The 24,487-nt window shown below is 39.7% G+C and overlaps 19 non-coding genes across 19 annotated transcripts; all 19 read left to right on the top strand.

Moving 5' to 3' along the window:
* Positions 1–823: 823 nt before the first annotated feature.
* trnak-uuu (transfer RNA lysine (anticodon UUU)) lies at positions 824–896 on the top strand. The gene has a single exon. It is a non-coding gene; the product is annotated as a tRNA-Lys (tRNA).
* A 1,244-nt stretch (positions 897–2,140) lies between these two features.
* On the top strand, positions 2,141–2,213 carry trnak-uuu (transfer RNA lysine (anticodon UUU)). The gene has a single exon. It is a non-coding gene; the product is annotated as a tRNA-Lys (tRNA).
* A 1,890-nt stretch (positions 2,214–4,103) lies between these two features.
* Positions 4,104–4,176, top strand: trnak-uuu (transfer RNA lysine (anticodon UUU)). Its single transcript has one exon. It is a non-coding gene; the product is annotated as a tRNA-Lys (tRNA).
* Positions 4,177–6,066: 1,890 nt separating this feature from the next.
* Positions 6,067–6,139, top strand: trnak-uuu (transfer RNA lysine (anticodon UUU)). Its single transcript has one exon. It is a non-coding gene; the product is annotated as a tRNA-Lys (tRNA).
* Positions 6,140–7,383: 1,244 nt separating this feature from the next.
* On the top strand, positions 7,384–7,456 carry trnak-uuu (transfer RNA lysine (anticodon UUU)). The gene has a single exon. It is a non-coding gene; the product is annotated as a tRNA-Lys (tRNA).
* Positions 7,457–8,125: 669 nt separating this feature from the next.
* On the top strand, positions 8,126–8,198 carry trnak-uuu (transfer RNA lysine (anticodon UUU)). Its single transcript has one exon. It is a non-coding gene; the product is annotated as a tRNA-Lys (tRNA).
* A 669-nt stretch (positions 8,199–8,867) lies between these two features.
* Positions 8,868–8,940, top strand: trnak-uuu (transfer RNA lysine (anticodon UUU)). The gene has a single exon. It is a non-coding gene; the product is annotated as a tRNA-Lys (tRNA).
* A 589-nt stretch (positions 8,941–9,529) lies between these two features.
* Positions 9,530–9,602, top strand: trnak-uuu (transfer RNA lysine (anticodon UUU)). Its single transcript has one exon. It is a non-coding gene; the product is annotated as a tRNA-Lys (tRNA).
* A 1,253-nt stretch (positions 9,603–10,855) lies between these two features.
* Positions 10,856–10,928, top strand: trnak-uuu (transfer RNA lysine (anticodon UUU)). Its single transcript has one exon. It is a non-coding gene; the product is annotated as a tRNA-Lys (tRNA).
* A 598-nt stretch (positions 10,929–11,526) lies between these two features.
* Positions 11,527–11,599, top strand: trnak-uuu (transfer RNA lysine (anticodon UUU)). Its single transcript has one exon. It is a non-coding gene; the product is annotated as a tRNA-Lys (tRNA).
* Positions 11,600–12,914: 1,315 nt separating this feature from the next.
* Positions 12,915–12,987, top strand: trnak-uuu (transfer RNA lysine (anticodon UUU)). The gene has a single exon. It is a non-coding gene; the product is annotated as a tRNA-Lys (tRNA).
* Positions 12,988–14,231: 1,244 nt separating this feature from the next.
* trnak-uuu (transfer RNA lysine (anticodon UUU)) lies at positions 14,232–14,304 on the top strand. The gene has a single exon. It is a non-coding gene; the product is annotated as a tRNA-Lys (tRNA).
* A 598-nt stretch (positions 14,305–14,902) lies between these two features.
* On the top strand, positions 14,903–14,975 carry trnak-uuu (transfer RNA lysine (anticodon UUU)). The gene has a single exon. It is a non-coding gene; the product is annotated as a tRNA-Lys (tRNA).
* A 589-nt stretch (positions 14,976–15,564) lies between these two features.
* On the top strand, positions 15,565–15,637 carry trnak-uuu (transfer RNA lysine (anticodon UUU)). The gene has a single exon. It is a non-coding gene; the product is annotated as a tRNA-Lys (tRNA).
* A 598-nt stretch (positions 15,638–16,235) lies between these two features.
* On the top strand, positions 16,236–16,308 carry trnak-uuu (transfer RNA lysine (anticodon UUU)). Its single transcript has one exon. It is a non-coding gene; the product is annotated as a tRNA-Lys (tRNA).
* A 589-nt stretch (positions 16,309–16,897) lies between these two features.
* trnak-uuu (transfer RNA lysine (anticodon UUU)) lies at positions 16,898–16,970 on the top strand. Its single transcript has one exon. It is a non-coding gene; the product is annotated as a tRNA-Lys (tRNA).
* A 1,253-nt stretch (positions 16,971–18,223) lies between these two features.
* Positions 18,224–18,296, top strand: trnak-uuu (transfer RNA lysine (anticodon UUU)). Its single transcript has one exon. It is a non-coding gene; the product is annotated as a tRNA-Lys (tRNA).
* A 1,244-nt stretch (positions 18,297–19,540) lies between these two features.
* On the top strand, positions 19,541–19,613 carry trnak-uuu (transfer RNA lysine (anticodon UUU)). The gene has a single exon. It is a non-coding gene; the product is annotated as a tRNA-Lys (tRNA).
* A 3,786-nt stretch (positions 19,614–23,399) lies between these two features.
* trnak-uuu (transfer RNA lysine (anticodon UUU)) lies at positions 23,400–23,476 on the top strand. The gene has a single exon. It is a non-coding gene; the product is annotated as a tRNA-Lys (tRNA).
* Positions 23,477–24,487: the final 1,011 nt, after the last annotated feature.

Genomic DNA, 24,487 nt, shown 5'->3' with positions numbered 1-24,487 from the left:
ATGTTTACCTGTCTGAAAAAGCATGTGTTGGTCACAGCATCAACAACTTCAGAATCTAGTGAAACTCTGTCACGGGGTTGCAAGACTTACTTTGTCACCTGCAGTGTTACGCTTTTCACTGTTTCACGATGAAATCTTCGATATCATTCCTTTGAACAATGGTAAAAGTGAATATATCCAAAATTTTAAGCATTTTTTTTATCTTCAAGAGCCTGGATAGCTCAGTCGGTAGAGCATCAGAAGACTTTGCGCTAGTTGCTAGCTATCAAAGCTAGCTACCTTTCTGAACCCAGGGTTTCTAAACAGAATCACTTTCCCCAATCCAAGACATTGCGCTAGTTGCTAGCTATCAAAGCTAGCTACCTTTCTGAACCCACCATTGAATTCTGACTCTACTGAGTATGACATAAGTCATCTACACAAACTTTTACAGAAAGGAACAAATAACAATTTCCCATTTTGAATTTTATCAAAGTTAAGCCACCTGAACTGGGATTTCATCCCTGAAACCTCAGATTAAAAGTCTGACACTCGACCAACTGAGGCATCCTCTCTAAACATTAGACTAGATTCTCGGTCATTCTGCTCATGGTAATCCTATAAATCTTAGATTAGGGAAACTGGACTTCTTCTGGGTTCTTGAAGACATTTCACCATGTTTACCTGTCTGAAAAAGCATGTGTTGGTCACAGCATCAACAACTTCAGAATCTAGTGAAACTCTGTCACAGGGTTGCAAGACTTGCAACCTTCGATATTGTTCCTTTGAACAATGGTAAAACTGCATATATCCAAAATTTTAAGCATTTTTTTAATCTTCAAGAGCCTGGATAGCTCAGTCGGTAGAGCATCAGACTTTTAATCTGAGGGTCCAGGGTTCAAGTCCCTGTTCAGGCGATTTAAGTTTAGTATCATCTCCAAAACCTAACTCAGCTGTTGCTTGATGTCGTTGTTGATGGCTTATGTTACACTCCACAGAGTCACTTTCCCCAATCCAAGACTTCGCGCTAGTTGCTAGCTATCAAAGCTAGCTACCTTTATGAACCCACCATTGAATTTTGACTCTACTGAGTATGACATACGTCATCTACGCAAACTTTAACAGAAAGGAACAAATAACAATTTCCCATTTTGAATTTTATCAAAGTTAAGCCACCTGAACTGGGATTTCATCCCTGAAACCTCAGATTAAAAGTCTGACACTCGACCAACTGAGGCATCCTCTCTAAACATTAGACTAGATTCTCGGTCATTCTGCTCATGGTAATCCTATAAATCTTAGATTAGGGAACCTGGACTTCTTCTTGGTTCTTGAAGACATTTCACCATGTTTACCTGTCTGAAAAAGCATGTGTTGGTCACAGCATCAACAACTTCAGAATCTAGTGAAACTCTGTCACGGGGTTGCAAGACTTACTTTGTCACCTGCAGTGTTACGCTTTTCACTGTTTCACGATGAAATCTTCGATATCATTCCTTTGAACAATGGTAAAAGTGAATATATCCAAAATTTTAAGCATTTTTTTTATCTTCAAGAGCCTGGATAGCTCAGTCGGTAGAGCATCAGAAGACTTCGCGCTAGTTGCTAGCTATCAAAGCTAGCTACCTTTCTGAACCCAGGGTTTCTAAACAGAATCACTTTCCCCAATCCAAGACATTGCGCTAGTTGCTAGCTATCAAAGCTAGCTACCTTTCTGAACCCACCATTGAATTCTGACTCTACTGAGTATGACATAAGTCATCTACACAAACTTTTACAGAAAGGAACAAATAACAATTTCCCATTTTGAATTTTATCAAAGTTAAGCCACCTGAACTGGGATTTCATCCCTGAAACCTCAGATTAAACTCGACCAACTGAGGCATCCTCTCTAAACATTAGACTAGATTCTCGGTCATTCTGCTCATGGTAATCCTATAAATCTTAGATTAGGGAAACTGGACTTCTTCTGGGTTCTTGAAGACATTTCACCATGTTTACCTGTCTGAAAAAGCATGTGTTGGTCACAGCATCAACAACTTCAGAATCTAGTGAAACTCTGTCACAGGGTTGCAAGACTTGCAACCTTCGATATTGTTCCTTTGAACAATGGTAAAACTGCATATATCCAAAATTTTAAGCATTTTTTTAATCTTCAAGAGCCTGGATAGCTCAGTCGGTAGAGCATCAGACTTTTAATCTGAGGGTCCAGGGTTCAAGTCCCTGTTCAGGCGATTTAAGTTTAGTATCATCTCCAAAACCTAACTCAGCTGTTGCTTGATGTCGTTGTTGATGGCTTATGTTACACTCCACAGAGTCACTTTCCCCAATCCAAGACTTCGCGCTAGTTGCTAGCTATCAAAGCTAGCTACCTTTATGAACCCACCATTGAATTTTGACTCTACTGAGTATGACATACGTCATCTACGCAAACTTTAACAGAAAGGAACAAATAACAATTTCCCATTTTGAATTTTATCAAAGTTAAGCCACCTGAACTGGGATTTCATCCCTGAAACCTCAGATTAAAAGTCTGACACTCGACCAACTGAGGCATCCTCTCTAAACATTAGACTAGATTCTCGGTCATTCTGCTCATGGTAATCCTATAAATCTTAGATTAGGGAACCTGGACTTCTTCTTGGTTCTTGAAGACATTTCACCATGTTTACCTGTCTGAAAAAGCATGTGTTGGTCACAGCATCAACAACTTCAGAATCTAGTGAAACTCTGTCACGGGGTTAAAAGACTTACTTTGTCACCTGCAGTGTTACGCTTTTCACTGTTTCACGATGAAATCTTCGATATCATTCCTTTGAACAATGGTAAAAGTGAATATATCCAAAATTTTAAGCATTTTTTTTATCTTCAAGTGCCTGGATAGCTCAGTCGGTAGAGCATCAGAAGACTTCGCGCTAGTTGCTAGCTATCAAAGCTAGCTACCTTTCTGAACCCAGGGTTTCTAAACAGAATCACTTTCCCCAATCCAAGACATTGCGCTAGTTGCTAGCTATCAAAGCTAGCTACCTTTCTGAACCCACCATTGAATTCTGACTCTACTGAGTATGACATAAGTCATCTACACAAACTTTTACAGAAAGGAACAAATAACAATTTCCCATTTTGAATTTTATCAAAGTTAAGCCACCTGAACTGGGATTTCATCCCTGAAACCTCAGATTAAACTCGACCAACTGAGGCATCCTCTCTAAACATTAGACTAGATTCTCGGTCATTCTGCTCATGGTAATCCTATAAATCTTAGATTAGGGAACCTGGACTTCTTCTTGGTTCTTGAAGACATTTCACCATGTTTACCTGTCTGAAAAAGCATGTGTTGGTCACAGCATCAACAACTTCAGAATCTAGTGAAACTCTGTCACGGGGTTGCAAGACTTACTTTGTCACCTGCAGTGTTACGCTTTTCACTGTTTCACGATGAAATCTTCGATATCATTCCTTTGAACAATGGTAAAAGTGAATATATCCAAAATTTTAAGCATTTTTTTTATCTTCAAGAGCCTGGATAGCTCAGTCGGTAGAGCATCAGAAGACTTCGCGCTAGTTGCTAGCTATCAAAGCTAGCTACCTTTCTGAACCCAGGGTTTCTAAACAGAATCACTTTCCCCAATCCAAGACATTGCGCTAGTTGCTAGCTATCAAAGCTAGCTACCTTTCTGAACCCACCATTGAATTCTGACTCTACTGAGTATGACATAAGTCATCTACACAAACTTTTACAGAAAGGAACAAATAACAATTTCCCATTTTGAATTTTATCAAAGTTAAGCCACCTGAACTGGGATTTCATCCCTGAAACCTCAGATTAAACTCGACCAACTGAGGCATCCTCTCTAAACATTAGACTAGATTCTCGGTCATTCTGCTCATGGTAATCCTATAAATCTTAGATTAGGGAAACTGGACTTCTTCTGGGTTCTTGAAGACATTTCACCATGTTTACCTGTCTGAAAAAGCATGTGTTGGTCACAGCATCAACAACTTCAGAATCTAGTGAAACTCTGTCACAGGGTTGCAAGACTTGCAACCTTCGATATTGTTCCTTTGAACAATGGTAAAACTGCATATATCCAAAATTTTAAGCATTTTTTTAATCTTCAAGAGCCTGGATAGCTCAGTCGGTAGAGCATCAGACTTTTAATCTGAGGGTCCAGGGTTCAAGTCCCTGTTCAGGCGATTTAAGTTTAGTATCATCTCCAAAACCTAACTCAGCTGTTGCTTGATGTCGTTGTTGATGGCTTATGTTACACTCCACAGAGTCACTTTCCCCAATCCAAGACTTCGCGCTAGTTGCTAGCTATCAAAGCTAGCTACCTTTATGAACCCACCATTGAATTTTGACTCTACTGAGTATGACATACGTCATCTACGCAAACTTTAACAGAAAGGAACAAATAACAATTTCCCATTTTGAATTTTATCAAAGTTAAGCCACCTGAACTGGGATTTCATCCCTGAAACCTCAGATTAAAAGTCTGACACTCGACCAACTGAGGCATCCTCTCTAAACATTAGACTAGATTCTCGGTCATTCTGCTCATGGTAATCCTATAAATCTTAGATTAGGGAACCTGGACTTCTTCTTGGTTCTTGAAGACATTTCACCATGTTTACCTGTCTGAAAAAGCATGTGTTGGTCACAGCATCAACAACTTCAGAATCTAGTGAAACTCTGTCACGGGGTTAAAAGACTTACTTTGTCACCTGCAGTGTTACGCTTTTCACTGTTTCACGATGAAATCTTCGATATCATTCCTTTGAACAATGGTAAAAGTGAATATATCCAAAATTTTAAGCATTTTTTTTATCTTCAAGTGCCTGGATAGCTCAGTCGGTAGAGCATCAGAAGACTTCGCGCTAGTTGCTAGCTATCAAAGCTAGCTACCTTTCTGAACCCAGGGTTTCTAAACAGAATCACTTTCCCCAATCCAAGACATTGCGCTAGTTGCTAGCTATCAAAGCTAGCTACCTTTCTGAACCCACCATTGAATTCTGACTCTACTGAGTATGACATAAGTCATCTACACAAACTTTTACAGAAAGGAACAAATAACAATTTCCCATTTTGAATTTTATCAAAGTTAAGCCACCTGAACTGGGATTTCATCCCTGAAACCTCAGATTAAACTCGACCAACTGAGGCATCCTCTCTAAACATTAGACTAGATTCTCGGTCATTCTGCTCATGGTAATCCTATAAATCTTAGATTAGGGAACCTGGACTTCTTCTTGGTTCTTGAAGACATTTCACCATGTTTACCTGTCTGAAAAAGCATGTGTTGGTCACAGCATCAACAACTTCAGAATCTAGTGAAACTCTGTCACGGGGTTGCAAGACTTACTTTGTCACCTGCAGTGTTACGCTTTTCACTGTTTCACGATGAAATCTTCGATATCATTCCTTTGAACAATGGTAAAAGTGAATATATCCAAAATTTTAAGCATTTTTTTTATCTTCAAGAGCCTGGATAGCTCAGTCGGTAGAGCATCAGAAGACTTCGCGCTAGTTGCTAGCTATCAAAGCTAGCTACCTTTCTGAACCCAGGGTTTCTAAACAGAATCACTTTCCCCAATCCAAGACATTGCGCTAGTTGCTAGCTATCAAAGCTAGCTACCTTTCTGAACCCACCATTGAATTCTGACTCTACTGAGTATGACATAAGTCATCTACACAAACTTTTACAGAAAGGAACAAATAACAATTTCCCATTTTGAATTTTATCAAAGTTAAGCCACCTGAACTGGGATTTCATCCCTGAAACCTCAGATTAAACTCGACCAACTGAGGCATCCTCTCTAAACATTAGACTAGATTCTCGGTCATTCTGCTCATGGTAATCCTATAAATCTTAGATTAGGGAAACTGGACTTCTTCTGGGTTCTTGAAGACATTTCACCATGTTTACCTGTCTGAAAAAGCATGTGTTGGTCACAGCATCAACAACTTCAGAATCTAGTGAAACTCTGTCACAGGGTTGCAAGACTTGCAACCTTCGATATTGTTCCTTTGAACAATGGTAAAACTGCATATATCCAAAATTTTAAGCATTTTTTTAATCTTCAAGAGCCTGGATAGCTCAGTCGGTAGAGCATCAGACTTTTAATCTGAGGGTCCAGGGTTCAAGTCCCTGTTCAGGCGATTTAAGTTTAGTATCATCTCCAAAACCTAACTCAGCTGTTGCTTGATGTCGTTGTTGATGGCTTATGTTACACTCCACAGAGTCACTTTCCCCAATCCAAGACTTCGCGCTAGTTGCTAGCTATCAAAGCTAGCTACCTTTATGAACCCACCATTGAATTTTGACTCTACTGAGTATGACATACGTCATCTACGCAAACTTTAACAGAAAGGAACAAATAACAATTTCCCATTTTGAATTTTATCAAAGTTAAGCCACCTGAACTGGGATTTCATCCCTGAAACCTCAGATTAAAAGTCTGACACTCGACCAACTGAGGCATCCTCTCTAAACATTAGACTAGATTCTCGGTCATTCTGCTCATGGTAATCCTATAAATCTTAGATTAGGGAACCTGGACTTCTTCTTGGTTCTTGAAGACATTTCACCATGTTTACCTGTCTGAAAAAGCATGTGTTGGTCACAGCATCAACAACTTCAGAATCTAGTGAAACTCTGTCACGGGGTTAAAAGACTTACTTTGTCACCTGCAGTGTTACGCTTTTCACTGTTTCACGATGAAATCTTCGATATCATTCCTTTGAACAATGGTAAAAGTGAATATATCCAAAATTTTAAGCATTTTTTTTATCTTCAAGTGCCTGGATAGCTCAGTCGGTAGAGCATCAGAAGACTTCGCGCTAGTTGCTAGCTATCAAAGCTAGCTACCTTTCTGAACCCAGGGTTTCTAAACAGAATCACTTTCCCCAATCCAAGACATTGCGCTAGTTGCTAGCTATCAAAGCTAGCTACCTTTCTGAACCCACCATTGAATTCTGACTCTACTGAGTATGACATAAGTCATCTACACAAACTTTTACAGAAAGGAACAAATAACAATTTCCCATTTTGAATTTTATCAAAGTTAAGCCACCTGAACTGGGATTTCATCCCTGAAACCTCAGATTAAACTCGACCAACTGAGGCATCCTCTCTAAACATTAGACTAGATTCTCGGTCATTCTGCTCATGGTAATCCTATAAATCTTAGATTAGGGAACCTGGACTTCTTCTTGGTTCTTGAAGACATTTCACCATGTTTACCTGTCTGAAAAAGCATGTGTTGGTCACAGCATCAACAACTTCAGAATCTAGTGAAACTCTGTCACGGGGTTGCAAGACTTGCAACCTTCGATATCGTTCCTTTGAACAATGGTAAAACTGCATATATCCAAACTTTTAAGCATTTTTTTAATCTTCAAGAGCCTGGATAGCTCAGTCGGTAGAGCATCAGACTTTTAATCTGAGGGTCCAGGGTTCAAGTCCCTGTTCAGGCGATTTAAGTTTAGTATCATCTCCAAAACCTAACTCAGCTGTTGCTTGATGTCGTTGTTGATGGCTTATGTTACACTCCACAGAGTCACTTTCCCCAATCCAAGACTTCCCGCTAGTTGCTAGCTACCTTTCTGAACCCAGGGTTTCTAAACAGAATCACTTTCCCCAATCCAAGACATTGCGCTAGTTGCTAGCTATCAAAGCTAGCTACCTTTCTGAACCCACCATTGAATTTTGACTCTACTGAGTATGACATACGTCATCTACGCAAACTTTAACAGAAAGGAACAAATAACAATTTCCCATTTTGAATTTTATCAAAGTTAAGCCACCTGAACTGGGATTTCATCCCTGAAACCTCAGATTAAAAGTCTGACACTCGACCAACTGAGGCATCCTCTCTAAACATTAGACTAGATTCTCGGTCATTCTGCTCATGGTAATCCTATAAATCTTAGATTAGGGAACCTGGACTTCTTCTTGGTTCTTGAAGACATTTCACCATGTTTACCTGTCTGAAAAAGCATGTTTTGGTCACAGCATCAACAACTTCAGAATCTAGTGAAACTCTGTCACAGGGTTGCAAGACTTGCAACCTTCGATATCGTTCCTTTGAACAATGGTAAAACTGCATATATCCAAACTTTTAAGCATTTTTTTAATCTTCAAGAGCCTGGATAGCTCAGTCGGTAGAGCATCAGACTTTTAATCTGAGGGTCCAGGGTTCAAGTCCCTGTTCAGGCGATTTAAGTTTAGTATCATCTCCAAAACCTAACTCAGCTGTTGCTTGATGTCGTTGTTGATGGCTTATGTTACACTCCACAGAGTCACTTTCCCCAATCCAAGACTTCCCGCTAGTTGCTAGCTACCTTTCTGAACCCAGGGTTTCTAAACAGAATCACTTTCCCCAATCCAAGACATTGCGCTAGTTGCTAGCTATCAAAGCTAGCTACCTTTCTGAACCCACCATTGAATTTTGACTCTACTGAGTATGACATACGTCATCTACGCAAACTTTAACAGAAAGGAACAAATAACAATTTCCCATTTTGAATTTTATCAAAGTTAAGCCACCTGAACTGGGATTTCATCCCTGAAACCTCAGATTAAAAGTCTGACACTCGACCAACTGAGGCATCCTCTCTAAACATTAGACTAGATTCTCGGTCATTCTGCTCATGGTAATCCTATAAATCTTAGATTAGGGAACCTGGACTTCTTCTTGGTTCTTGAAGACATTTCACCATGTTTACCTGTCTGAAAAAGCATGTTTTGGTCACAGCATCAACAACTTCAGAATCTAGTGAAACTCTGTCACAGGGTTGCAAGACTTGCAACCTTCGATATCGTTCCTTTGAACAATGGTAAAACTGCATATATCCAAAATTTTAAGCATTTTTTTAATCTTCAAGAGCCTGGATAGCTCAGTCGGTAGAGCATCAGACTTTTAATCTGAGGGTCCAGGGTTCAAGTCCCTGTTCAGGTGATTTAAGTTTAGTATCATCTCCAGAACCTAACTCAGCTGTTGCTTGATGTCGTTGTTAATGGCTTATGTTACACTCCACAGAGTCACTTTCCCCAATCCAAGACTTCGCGCTAGTTGCTAGCTATCAAAGCTAGCTACCTTTCTGAACCCACCATTGAATTCTGACTCTACTGAGTATGACATAAGTCATCTACACAAACTTTTACAGAAAGGAACAAATAACAATTTCCCATTTTGAATTTTATCAAAGTTAAGCCACCTGAACTGGGATTTCATCCCTGAAACCTCAGATTAAACTCGACCAACTGAGGCATCCTCTCTAAACATTAGACTAGATTCTCGGTCATTCTGCTCATGGTAATCCTATAAATCTTAGATTAGGGAAACTGGACTTCTTCTGGGTTCTTGAAGACATTTCACCATGTTTACCTGTCTGAAAAAGCATGTGTTGGTCACAGCATCAACAACTTCAGAATCTAGTGAAACTCTGTCACAGGGTTGCAAGACTTGCAACCTTCGATATCGTTCCTTTGAACAATGGTAAAACTGCATATATCCAAAATTTTAAGCATTTTTTTAATCTTCAAGAGCCTGGATAGCTCAGTCGGTAGAGCATCAGACTTTTAATCTGCGGGTCCAGGGTTCAAGTCCCTGTTCAGGTGATTTAAGTTTAGTATCATCTCCAGAACCTAACTCAGCTGTTGCTTGATGTCGTTGTTAATGGCTTATGTTACACTCCACAGAGTCACTTTCCCCAATCCAAGACTTCGCGCTAGTTGCTAGCTATCAAAGCTAGCTACCTTTATGAACCCACCATTGAATTTTGACTCTACTGAGTATGACATACGTCATCTACGCAAACTTTAACAGAAAGGAACAAATAACAATTTCCCATTTTGAATTTTATCAAAGTTAAGCCACCTGAACTGGGATTTCATCCCTGAAACCTCAGATTAAAAGTCTGACACTCGACCAACTGAGGCATCCTCTCTAAACATTAGACTAGATTCTCGGTCATTCTGCTCATGGTAATCCTATAAATCTTAGATTAGGGAACCTGGACTTCTTCTTGGTTCTTGAAGACATTTCACCATGTTTACCTGTCTGAAAAAGCATGTGTTGGTCACAGCATCAACAACTTCAGAATCTAGTGAAACTCTGTCACGGGGTTGCAAGACTTACTTTGTCACCTGCAGTGTTACGCTTTTCACTGTTTCACGATGAAATCTTCGATATCATTCCTTTGAACAATGGTAAAAGTGAATATATCCAAAATTTTAAGCATTTTTTTTATCTTCAAGAGCCTGGATAGCTCAGTCGGTAGAGCATCAGAAGACTTTGCGCTAGTTGCTAGCTATCAAAGCTAGCTACCTTTCTGAACCCAGGGTTTCTAAACAGAATCACTTTCCCCAATCCAAGACATTGCGCTAGTTGCTAGCTATCAAAGCTAGCTACCTTTCTGAACCCACCATTGAATTCTGACTCTACTGAGTATGACATAAGTCATCTACACAAACTTTTACAGAAAGGAACAAATAACAATTTCCCATTTTGAATTTTATCAAAGTTAAGCCACCTGAACTGGGATTTCATCCCTGAAACCTCAGATTAAAAGTCTGACACTCGACCAACTGAGGCATCCTCTCTAAACATTAGACTAGATTCTCGGTCATTCTGCTCATGGTAATCCTATAAATCTTAGATTAGGGAAACTGGACTTCTTCTGGGTTCTTGAAGACATTTCACCATGTTTACCTGTCTGAAAAAGCATGTGTTGGTCACAGCATCAACAACTTCAGAATCTAGTGAAACTCTGTCACAGGGTTGCAAGACTTGCAACCTTCGATATTGTTCCTTTGAACAATGGTAAAACTGCATATATCCAAAATTTTAAGCATTTTTTTAATCTTCAAGAGCCTGGATAGCTCAGTCGGTAGAGCATCAGACTTTTAATCTGAGGGTCCAGGGTTCAAGTCCCTGTTCAGGCGATTTAAGTTTAGTATCATCTCCAAAACCTAACTCAGCTGTTGCTTGATGTCGTTTTTGATGGCTTATGTTACACTCCACAGAGTCACTTTCCCCAATCCAAGACTTCGCGCTAGTTGCTAGCTATCAAAGCTAGCTACCTTTATGAACCCACCATTGAATTTTGACTCTACTGAGTATGACATACGTCATCTACGCAAACTTTAACAGAAAGGAACAAATAACAATTTCCCATTTTGAATTTTATCAAAGTTAAGCCACCTGAACTGGGATTTCATCCCTGAAACCTCAGATTAAAAGTCTGACACTCGACCAACTGAGGCATCCTCTCTAAACATTAGACTAGATTCTCGGTCATTCTGCTCATGGTAATCCTATAAATCTTAGATTAGGGAACCTGGACTTCTTCTTGGTTCTTGAAGACATTTCACCATGTTTACCTGTCTGAAAAAGCATGTGTTGGTCACAGCATCAACAACTTCAGAATCTAGTGAAACTCTGTCACGGGGTTGCAAGACTTGCAACCTTCGATATCGTTCCTTTGAACAATGGTAAAACTGCATATATCCAAACTTTTAAGCATTTTTTTAATCTTCAAGAGCCTGGATAGCTCAGTCGGTAGAGCATCAGACTTTTAATCTGAGGGTCCAGGGTTCAAGTCCCTGTTCAGGCGATTTAAGTTTAGTATCATCTCCAAAACCTAACTCAGCTGTTGCTTGATGTCGTTGTTGATGGTTTATGTTACACTCCACAGAGTCACTTTCCCCAATCCAAGACTTCCCGCTAGTTGCTAGCTACCTTTCTGAACCCAGGGTTTCTAAACAGAATCACTTTCCCCAATCCAAGACATTGCGCTAGTTGCTAGCTATCAAAGCTAGCTACCTTTCTGAACCCACCATTGAATTTTGACTCTACTGAGTATGACATACGTCATCTACGCAAACTTTAACAGAAAGGAACAAATAACAATTTCCCATTTTGAATTTTATCAAAGTTAAGCCACCTGAACTGGGATTTCATCCCTGAAACCTCAGATTAAAAGTCTGACACTCGACCAACTGAGGCATCCTCTCTAAACATTAGACTAGATTCTCGGTCATTCTGCTCATGGTAATCCTATAAATCTTAGATTAGGGAACCTGGACTTCTTCTTGGTTCTTGAAGACATTTCACCATGTTTACCTGTCTGAAAAAGCATGTGTTGGTCACAGCATCAACAACTTCAGAATCTAGTGAAACTCTGTCACGGGGTTGCAAGACTTACTTTGTCACCTGCAGTGTTACGCTTTTCACTGTTTCACGATGAAATCTTCGATATCATTCCTTTGAACAATGGTAAAAGTGAATATATCCAAAATTTTAAGCATTTTTTTTATCTTCAAGAGCCTGGATAGCTCAGTCGGTAGAGCATCAGAAGACTTCGCGCTAGTTGCTAGCTATCAAAGCTAGCTACCTTTCTGAACCCAGGGTTTCTAAACAGAATCACTTTCCCCAATCCAAGACATTGCGCTAGTTGCTAGCTATCAAAGCTAGCTACCTTTCTGAACCCACCATTGAATTCTGACTCTACTGAGTATGACATAAGTCATCTACACAAACTTTTACAGAAAGGAACAAATAACAATTTCCCATTTTGAATTTTATCAAAGTTAAGCCACCTGAACTGGGATTTCATCCCTGAAACCTCAGATTAAACTCGACCAACTGAGGCATCCTCTCTAAACATTAGACTAGATTCTCGGTCATTCTGCTCATGGTAATCCTATAAATCTTAGATTAGGGAAACTGGACTTCTTCTGGGTTCTTGAAGACATTTCACCATGTTTACCTGTCTGAAAAAGCATGTGTTGGTCACAGCATCAACAACTTCAGAATCTAGTGAAACTCTGTCACAGGGTTGCAAGACTTGCAACCTTCGATATTGTTCCTTTGAACAATGGTAAAACTGCATATATCCAAAATTTTAAGCATTTTTTTAATCTTCAAGAGCCTGGATAGCTCAGTCGGTAGAGCATCAGACTTTTAATCTGAGGGTCCAGGGTTCAAGTCCCTGTTCAGGCGATTTAAGTTTAGTATCATCTCCAAAACCTAACTCAGCTGTTGCTTGATGTCGTTGTTGATGGCTTATGTTACACTCCACAGAGTCACTTTCCCCAATCCAAGACTTCGCGCTAGTTGCTAGCTATCAAAGCTAGCTACCTTTATGAACCCACCATTGAATTTTGACTCTACTGAGTATGACATACGTCATCTACGCAAACTTTAACAGAAAGGAACAAATAACAATTTCCCATTTTGAATTTTATCAAAGTTAAGCCACCTGAACTGGGATTTCATCCCTGAAACCTCAGATTAAAAGTCTGACACTCGACCAACTGAGGCATCCTCTCTAAACATTAGACTAGATTCTCGGTCATTCTGCTCATGGTAATCCTATAAATCTTAGATTAGGGAACCTGGACTTCTTCTTGGTTCTTGAAGACATTTCACCATGTTTACCTGTCTGAAAAAGCATGTGTTGGTCACAGCATCAACAACTTCAGAATCTAGTGAAACTCTGTCACGGGGTTGCAAGACTTACTTTGTCACCTGCAGTGTTACGCTTTTCACTGTTTCACGATGAAATCTTCGATATCATTCCTTTGAACAATGGTAAAAGTGAATATATCCAAAATTTTAAGCATTTTTTTTATCTTCAAGAGCCTGGATAGCTCAGTCGGTAGAGCATCAGAAGACTTCGCGCTAGTTGCTAGCTATCAAAGCTAGCTACCTTTCTGAACCCAGGGTTTCTAAACAGAATCACTTTCCCCAATCCAAGACATTGCGCTAGTTGCTAGCTATCAAAGCTAGCTACCTTTCTGAACCCACCATTGAATTCTGACTCTACTGAGTATGACATAAGTCATCTACACAAACTTTTACAGAAAGGAACAAATAACAATTTCCCATTTTGAATTTTATCAAAGTTAAGCCACCTGAACTGGGATTTCATCCCTGAAACCTCAGATTAAACTCGACCAACTGAGGCATCCTCTCTAAACATTAGACTAGATTCTCGGTCATTCTGCTCATGGTAATCCTATAAATCTTAGATTAGGGAAACTGGACTTCTTCTGGGTTCTTGAAGACATTTCACCATGTTTACCTGTCTGAAAAAGCATGTGTTGGTCACAGCATCAACAACTTCAGAATCTAGTGAAACTCTGTCACAGGGTTGCAAGACTTGCAACCTTCGATATTGTTCCTTTGAACAATGGTAAAACTGCATATATCCAAAATTTTAAGCATTTTTTTAATCTTCAAGAGCCTGGATAGCTCAGTCGGTAGAGCATCAGACTTTTAATCTGAGGGTCCAGGGTTCAAGTCCCTGTTCAGGCGATTTAAGTTTAGTATCATCTCCAAAACCTAACTCAGCTGTTGCTTGATGTCGTTGTTGATGGCTTATGTTACACTCCACAGAGTCACTTTCCCCAATCCAAGACTTCGCGCTAGTTGCTAGCTATCAAAGCTAGCTACCTTTATGAACCCACCATTGAATTTTGACTCTACTGAGTATGACATACGTCATCTACGCAAACTTTAACAGAAAGGAACAAATAACAATTTCCCATTTTGAATTTTATCAAAGTTAAGCCACCTGAACTGGGATTTCATCCCTGAAACCTCAGATTAAAAGTCTGACACTCGACCAACTGAGGCATCCTCTCTAAACATTAGACTAGATTCTCGGTCATTCTGCTCATGGTAATCCTATAAATCTTAGATTAGGGAACCTGGACTTCTTCTTGGTTCTTGAAGACATTTCACCATGTTTACCTGTCTGAAAAAGCATGTTTTGGTCACAGCATCAACAACTTCAGAATCTAGTGAAACTCTGTCACAGGGTTGCAAGACTTGCAACCTTCGATATCGTTCCTTTGAACAATGGTAAAACTGCATATATCCAAAATTTTAAGCATTTTTTTAATCTTCAAGAGCCTGGATAGCTCAGTCGGTAGAGCATCAGACTTTTAATCTGAGGGTCCAGGGTTCAAGTCCCTGTTCAGGTGATTTAAGTTTAGTATCATCTCCAGAACCTAACTCAGCTGTTGCTTGATGTCGTTGTTAATGGCTTATGTTACACTCCACAGAGTCACTTTCCCCAATCCAAGACTTCGCGCTAGTTGCTAGCTATCAAAGCTAGCTACCTTTCTGAACCCACCATTGAATTCTGACTCTACTGAGTATGACATAAGTCATCTACACAAACTTTTACAGAAAGGAACAAATAACAATTTCCCATTTTGAATTTTATCAAAGTTAAGCCACCTGAACTGGGATTTCATCCCTGAAACCTCAGATTAAACTCGACCAACTGAGGCATCCTCTCTAAACATTAGACTAGATTCTCGGTCATTCTGCTCATGGTAATCCTATAAATCTTAGATTAGGGAAACTGGACTTCTTCTGGGTTCTTGAAGACATTTCACCATGTTTACCTGTCTGAAAAAGCATGTGTTGGTCACAGCATCAACAACTTCAGAATCTAGTGAAACTCTGTCACAGGGTTGCAAGACTTGCAACCTTCGATATTGTTCCTTTGAACAATGGTAAAACTGCATATATCCAAAATTTTAAGCATTTTTTTAATCTTCAAGAGCCTGGATAGCTCAGTCGGTAGAGCATCAGACTTTTAATCTGAGGGTCCAGGGTTCAAGTCCCTGTTCAGGCGATTTAAGTTTAGTATCATCTCCAAAACCTAACTCAGCTGTTGCATGATGTCGTTGTTGATGGCTTATGTTACACTCCACAGAGTCACTTTCCCCAATCCAAGACTTCGCGCTAGTTGCTAGCTATCAAAGCTAGCTACCTTTATGAACCCACCATTGAATTTTGACTCTACTGAGTATGACATACGTCATCTACGCAAACTTTAACAGAAAGGAACAAATAACAATTTCCCATTTTGAATTTTATCAAAGTTAAGCCACCTGAACTGGGATTTCATCCCTGAAACCTCAGATTAAAAGTCTGACACTCGACCAACTGAGGCATCCTCTCTAAACATTAGACTAGATTCTCGGTCATTCTGCTCATGGTAATCCTATAAATCTTAGATTAGGGAACCTGGACTTCTTCTTGGTTCTTGAAGACATTTCACCATGTTTACCTGTCTGAAAAAGCATGTTTTGGTCACAGCATCAACAACTTCAGAATCTAGTGAAACTCTGTCACAGGGTTGCAAGACTTGCAACCTTCGATATCGTTCCTTTGAACAATGGTAAAACTGCATATATCCAAAATTTTAAGCATTTTTTTAATCTTCAAGAGCCTGGATAGCTCAGTCGGTAGAGCATCAGACTTTTAATCTGAGGGTCCAGGGTTCAAGTCCCTGTTCAGGTGATTTAAGTTTAGTATCATCTCCAGAACCTAACTCAGCTGTTGCTTGATGTCGTTGTTAATGGCTTATGTTACACTCCACAGAGTCACTTTCCCCAATCCAAGACTTCGCGCTAGTTGCTAGCTATCAAAGCTAGCTACCTTTCTGAACCCACCATTGAATTCTGACTCTACTGAGTATGACATAAGTCATCTACACAAACTTTTACAGAAAGGAACAAATAACAATTTCCCATTTTGAATTTTATCAAAGTTAAGCCACCTGAACTGGGATTTCATCCCTGAAACCTCAGATTAAACTCGACCAACTGAGGCATCCTCTCTAAACATTAGACTAGATTCTCGGTCATTCTGCTCATGGTAATCCTATAAATCTTAGATTAGGGAAACTGGACTTCTTCTGGGTTCTTGAAGACATTTCACCATGTTTACCTGTCTGAAAAAGCATGTGTTGGTCACAGCATCAACAACTTCAGAATCTAGTGAAACTCTGTCACAGGGTTGCAAGACTTGCAACCTTCGATATCGTTCCTTTGAACAATGGTAAAACTGCATATATCCAAAATTTTAAGCATTTTTTTAATCTTCAAGAGCCTGGATAGCTCAGTCGGTAGAGCATCAGACTTTTAATCTGAGGGTCCAGGGTTCAAGTCCCTGTTCAGGTGATTTAAGTTTAGTATCATCTCCAGAACCTAACTCAGCTGTTGCTTGATGTCGTTGTTAATGGCTTATGTTACACTCCACAGAGTCACTTTCCCCAATCCAAGACTTCGCGCTAGTTGCTAGCTATCAAAGCTAGCTACCTTTATGAACCCACCATTGAATTTTGACTCTACTGAGTATGACATACGTCATCTACGCAAACTTTAACAGAAAGGAACAAATAACAATTTCCCATTTTGAATTTTATCAAAGTTAAGCCACCTGAACTGGGATTTCATCCCTGAAACCTCAGATTAAAAGTCTGACACTCGACCAACTGAGGCATCCTCTCTAAACATTAGACTAGATTCTCGGTCATTCTGCTCATGGTAATCCTATAAATCTTAGATTAGGGAACCTGGACTTCTTCTTGGTTCTTGAAGACATTTCACCATGTTTACCTGTCTGAAAAAGCATGTGTTGGTCACAGCATCAACAACTTCAGAATCTAGTGAAACTCTGTCACGGGGTTGCAAGACTTACTTTGTCACCTGCAGTGTTACGCTTTTCACTGTTTCACGATGAAATCTTCGATATCATTCCTTTGAACAATGGTAAAAGTGAATATATCCAAAATTTTAAGCATTTTTTTTATCTTCAAGAGCCTGGATAGCTCAGTCGGTAGAGCATCAGAAGACTTTGCGCTAGTTGCTAGCTATCAAAGCTAGCTACCTTTCTGAACCCAGGGTTTCTAAACAGAATCACTTTCCCCAATCCAAGACATTGCGCTAGTTGCTAGCTATCAAAGCTAGCTACCTTTCTGAACCCACCATTGAATTCTGACTCTACTGAGTATGACATAAGTCATCTACACAAACTTTTACAGAAAGGAACAAATAACAATTTCCCATTTTGAATTTTATCAAAGTTAAGCCACCTGAACTGGGATTTCATCCCTGAAACCTCAGATTAAAAGTCTGACACTCGACCAACTGAGGCATCCTCTCTAAACATTAGACTAGATTCTCGGTCATTCTGCTCATGGTAATCCTATAAATCTTAGATTAGGGAAACTGGACTTCTTCTGGGTTCTTGAAGACATTTCACCATGTTTACCTGTCTGAAAAAGCATGTGTTGGTCACAGCATCAACAACTTCAGAATCTAGTGAAACTCTGTCACAGGGTTGCAAGACTTGCAACCTTCGATATTGTTCCTTTGAACAATGGTAAAACTGCATATATCCAAAATTTTAAGCATTTTTTTAATCTTCAAGAGCCTGGATAGCTCAGTCGGTAGAGCATCAGACTTTTAATCTGAGGGTCCAGGGTTCAAGTCCCTGTTCAGGCGATTTAAGTTTAGTATCATCTCCAAAACCTAACTCAGCTGTTGCTTGATGTCGTTGTTGATGGCTTATGTTACACTCCACAGAGTCACTTTCCCCAATCCAAGACTTCGCGCTAGTTGCTAGCTATCAAAGCTAGCTACCTTTATGAACCCACCATTGAATTTTGACTCTACTGAGTATGACATACGTCATCTACGCAAACTTTAACAGAAAGGAACAAATAACAATTTCCCATTTTGAATTTTATCAAAGTTAAGCCACCTGAACTGGGATTTCATCCCTGAAACCTCAGATTAAAAGTCTGACACTCGACCAACTGAGGCATCCTCTCTAAACATTAGACTAGATTCTCGGTCATTCTGCTCATGGTAATCCTATAAATCTTAGATTAGGGAACCTGGACTTCTTCTTGGTTCTTGAAGACATTTCACCATGTTTACCTGTCTGAAAAAGCATGTGTTGGTCACAGCATCAACAACTTCAGAATCTAGTGAAACTCTGTCACGGGGTTGCAAGACTTACTTTGTCACCTGCAGTGTTACGCTTTTCACTGTTTCACGATGAAATCTTCGATATCATTCCTTTGAACAATGGTAAAAGTGAATATATCCAAAATTTTAAGCATTTTTTTTATCTTCAAGAGCCTGGATAGCTCAGTCGGTAGAGCATCAGAAGACTTCGCGCTAGTTGCTAGCTATCAAAGCTAGCTACCTTTCTGAACCCAGGGTTTCTAAACAGAATCACTTTCCCCAATCCAAGACATTGCGCTAGTTGCTAGCTATCAAAGCTAGCTACCTTTCTGAACCCACCATTGAATTCTGACTCTACTGAGTATGACATAAGTCATCTACACAAACTTTTACAGAAAGGAACAAATAACAATTTCCCATTTTGAATTTTATCAAAGTTAAGCCACCTGAACTGGGATTTCATCCCTGAAACCTCAGATTAAACTCGACCAACTGAGGCATCCTCTCTAAACATTAGACTAGATTCTCGGTCATTCTGCTCATGGTAATCCTATAAATCTTAGATTAGGGAAACTGGACTTCTTCTGGGTTCTTGAAGACATTTCACCATGTTTACCTGTCTGAAAAAGCATGTGTTGGTCACAGCATCAACAACTTCAGAATCTAGTGAAACTCTGTCACAGGGTTGCAAGACTTGCAACCTTCGATATTGTTCCTTTGAACAATGGTAAAACTGCATATATCCAAAATTTTAAGCATTTTTTTAATCTTCAAGAGCCTGGATAGCTCAGTCGGTAGAGCATCAGACTTTTAATCTGAGGGTCCAGGGTTCAAGTCCCTGTTCAGGCGATTTAAGTTTAGTATCATCTCCAAAACCTAACTCAGCTGTTGCTTGATGTCGTTGTTGATGGCTTATGTTACACTCCACAGAGTCACTTTCCCCAATCCAAGACTTCGCGCTAGTTGCTAGCTATCAAAGCTAGCTACCTTTATGAACCCACCATTGAATTTTGACTCTACTGAGTATGACATACGTCATCTACGCAAACTTTAACAGAAAGGAACAAATAACAATTTCCCATTTTGAATTTTATCAAAGTTAAGCCACCTGAACTGGGATTTCATCCCTGAAACCTCAGATTAAAAGTCTGACACTCGACCAACTGAGGCATCCTCTCTAAACATTAGACTAGATTCTCGGTCATTCTGCTCATGGTAATCCTATAAATCTTAGATTAGGGAACCTGGACTTCTTCTTGGTTCTTGAAGACATTTCACCATGTTTACCTGTCTGAAAAAGCATGTGTTGGTCACAGCATCAACAACTTCAGAATCTAGTGAAACTCTGTCACGGGGTTAAAAGACTTACTTTGTCACCTGCAGTGTTACGCTTTTCACTGTTTCACGATGAAATCTTCGATATCATTCCTTTGAACAATGGTAAAAGTGAATATATCCAAAATTTTAAGCATTTTTTTTATCTTCAAGTGCCTGGATAGCTCAGTCGGTAGAGCATCAGAAGACTTCGCGCTAGTTGCTAGCTATCAAAGCTAGCTACCTTTCTGAACCCAGGGTTTCTAAACAGAATCACTTTCCCCAATCCAAGACATTGCGCTAGTTGCTAGCTATCAAAGCTAGCTACCTTTCTGAACCCACCATTGAATTCTGACTCTACTGAGTATGACATAAGTCATCTACACAAACTTTTACAGAAAGGAACAAATAACAATTTCCCATTTTGAATTTTATCAAAGTTAAGCCACCTGAACTGGGATTTCATCCCTGAAACCTCAGATTAAACTCGACCAACTGAGGCATCCTCTCTAAACATTAGACTAGATTCTCGGTCATTCTGCTCATGGTAATCCTATAAATCTTAGATTAGGGAACCTGGACTTCTTCTTGGTTCTTGAAGACATTTCACCATGTTTACCTGTCTGAAAAAGCATGTGTTGGTCACAGCATCAACAACTTCAGAATCTAGTGAAACTCTGTCACAGGGTTGCAAGACTTGCAACCTTCGATATCGTTCCTTTGAACAATGGTAAAACTGCATATATCCAAACTTTTAAGCATTTTTTTAATCTTCAAGAGCCTGGATAGCGGTAGCGGGAGACCAAGCGTCTGTATAATTCTCCTCCAATCGCGTTGCCCCATTTCCATTTTTGGTCCATCTTTGGTGATAGCCAATCACGATGGCACTTCTCCATAATTCAGCCCAACAGCCAATCACGTTGCCTCGTTTCCATTTTTGCTGATAGCCAATCACGATGGCACTTCTCCATAATTCAGCCCAACAGCCAATCGCGTTGCTCCATTTCCATTTTTGTTGATAGCCAATCACGATGGCACTTCTCCATAATTCAGCCCAACAGCCAATCGCGTTGCTCCATTTCCATTTTTGCTGATAGCCAATCACGATGGCACTTCTCCATAATTCTGCCCGCAGGACTTCAGGTGACTTTAACTACAGAAGGTAAATATATCGTTTTTTCTACGTGGCGATTTTTTTGTCAAACATGCTAATGCTATTGTACTGCTCTATATTGTACTGCTAATCAGTACGACATATTAACTTCTGTTGTCACAAAAGTCTTAAATATGCATTGCTGCTACTAGTATTAGTTGATAACAAGCTAGGGTATGAATGAAATCTATGTAGTATTCACTTCTGTTGTAATATGTGTAATATGTAGGCTACTGCTATTAGTTAATAATTAGCTGTGTGTTTGTGTGATTGTATGCAAGTAAGAACTTATGTGTGTGCATGAATATATATATTTTAATAAGTTAAAAATAGTGCACATTTGGTCATATTTCTGTGATGTACAAATATTAGCTGTTTGGTATAAATATTCTTTCTCTGTTAATGGCAGATGGCTTCCAAACAAAAAAAAAAAAACACAGGGCCATGGGAGAGGAGGAGTGGATATCCCGCCTGCGAAAAGTTGCTGCCTTGGGTGTTTGGCCCTCTGAGGCAGGAAACAGACCAGCACCTCGGCAGAAAAAGTGGCATGATCTGTATCTGAAAGGTAAACCTGCACAGAGTGATATGTGTATCATATTAAATGTAAAGCTGTGACATATTTAAAGGGAACACCTTCTTATTTGCTGTCAAACATTAATACAGATTGAGAAATGCCCAATGCAGATGAGGGGACAAATGTCACTGTTTGGAGGTGCACAGAGCTGTAACTGCGGTTTGCATGCAAAGAAGGTATCAGAAGGCTCTCATACATTTATGACGTGCTGGTGGCAGAGCAGCCAGGGCCCTCACCTGCAGATTCACCACCACCAAAGGACGTCTCCTTAGCTGGTGATGAACCGAGAAGACCCATTGTGACTTTGGTATCAGTAAGTAATGAGGATTTACTTATGCTGATATTTATATTAATATTATTAATATACTCAACTGTATAAAATGTACAAAGCCCAAGTTAAGGTTATGTTTTTCTTTTTGTCAGTTTACAAAGCCACGGTTTGGTGGCTGTCATGGTGCCATGCTGAAGCCAAACTTAAGTTTGGCTGGGAAGCATTCATCTAAGGTAATGTAAAGAGAATGATACATAGGTTGACTTTGATTTTAAAAAATGTACATTGTTATTGTTTTCATGTAGCAGTAACTATAGTGGCACTTTCATGCATTTCATTCATTTCATGTTGAAATGATCTGGTTTTATTGACTGCTATACCCATAATGATAGATAGATTAATTCACTATCATCTATGGTTATCCTATATTGTGAACTGTGCCTTTATTCCCTCAGACGTCTGATTTATCCAACCGCATCACAAGCCCCACCAAAAGAAAAGTATCACCACCTGGCTGCAGTCCCAAGAAGTTTCTGCAGATCGTTTCTCCTCTGTCTCTTCCTCCATCTCCATCTCCTGTACTTTTAAACCCCAGTCCATTCATTGAGCCAGTTGTGTTTGTCATCCCAAATGGAAACAAACAGATTGTGCCATCTGATTCCCTGCCCTCACCTCCACTAACCCGGAGAGCTTACGCCCGCACGGTGGAAAAAAACAAATGCTGTCAGTGTCACCTGCCGTGCATAAAAGAAAATGGTAGTATTATGGGAAGATATACTGTCCCATTTATTTTTTTCTATTTTTAATTGTTTAATTTATTCCTGTTTTTATTACTTCAGGTTTAATTTCACACATGTTTCTGAGTGTTTGTGTGTGTGAAATTAGTAATAAATTTGTTACATTTCAGTGAGTGTCTTCAGTTTTTTCTGCAAACATGCAAACTCATTCAGAGAAGAAGATTACATTGTTGCAGCACTTAATTCAGAAATTTAAAAATGACCATAAAAGTACATTTGATAACACTTGCTAAACGTTTGTGTCATCTTCCAATGGTGGAATCGAACCGGTGACCTTTGGATTAAGAGCCTCCTATGCTATTCCACAGCAAAGTGTCATGTTCGCGTAGATTTCTCAAATGAATACACCAGAATGTGTGCTTTTACTTGAAATGGACAGCAGAAACACAAATAACTACAAGTTCATTCCATTTTTTCCCCTCATATTCTCAAAAACTCCTCTTTTCCTTCATTTTTCCCCTTCCCCCTTCTTCCCCCTTCTTCCACCTTTTCCCCCTTCTTCCCCCCCTCATACAGACTATTGTTCCCCAGCTTTAGCTCAGTCGGTAGAGCATCAGACTTTTAATCTGAGGGTCCAGGGTTCAAGTCCCTGTTCAGGCGGTGTCCTTTTTCTATGAATCAATCAACTTCAAAGTAAGAAAGTCGTTGGCCATTTTTCCCCAGATTCGCTAATCTTCCAATCACTCAGTGCGGTTACATGAGTGCCATCGGATTGGATTAATGAGTTATTCAGTTCACGTAGACAGCTTAATCTGACAAAAAACAAATCGGATCGTGTTACTCGCATTCGAAACCCTGAGATAACTCGATCCAAATACCCACTGAACGTGCATGTAGACGACAGTGGATCAGATCGAGCGTTCTGCACATGCTCCAGATTTTTCCGTCACCCAGAAGTCGAAGGAGACGATATTACTGTTGTTGTTGTCGCCGCCGTCGCAGATAAATAAACAACCCGATGGAGAATGCGCCGCTGTGCATCGCTTTGTGCCTTAACCAGCTCATCACAGATGTAGAGGGACGCAGCTTCATCTTGATCTGCGTTCACCATCTTTCTCAAATACCTGAGTATTGTTGTTGTTGGTGAAGACGTCAACAGGAAGTGGCTCTATTAGCGATAGCTGAAATGGGGACAGCGCCACCTATCGTACCGGGGTATGACATGCTTTGTGCCAGTGATTCCATTCATTCACCGCCATATATCCAAGGATAATTACCCTCAGATAAGGAGCATAACCCAACTTTAGCTATAATCCAGTTAATCTCATCATGTAGACTCACTGAGTGTAGAGAATTTAAGCCTGATGTCGTACTCAATAGAGTCCTGATTCCACTAAGATGTGTTAAGAGAGGCAAATAGCTGTCTGGAATTATTATTTCCCACAGTTGGCTGTGTTAAATTTGCATTCAAGTTGCACTTTTTTGATTATCACACACTTATTTCTTTAGTTATAAGCTTAAAATAAACCCCAAATATACGTTTAACATTAATTAAGTAGTGAACTACAGTTACATCCTGTAGAATTTTACTGTTACGCTGTTCGACTATCAAACTGTTTTACTTTAAACTTCTTTAAACTAAACTTTCATCTCAGACGTTTTTCCCCTTCATGG

The sequence above is a fragment of the Leuresthes tenuis genome, unplaced genomic scaffold (assembly GCF_036924035.1).
Source record: "Leuresthes tenuis unplaced genomic scaffold, fLeuTen1.0.hap1 SCAF_9, whole genome shotgun sequence".
NCBI lineage: Eukaryota > Metazoa > Chordata > Actinopteri > Atheriniformes > Atherinopsidae > Leuresthes > Leuresthes tenuis.
Note: the sequence above shows the minus strand (reverse complement) of the source record. Positions and strands in the feature narration are given on the sequence as shown.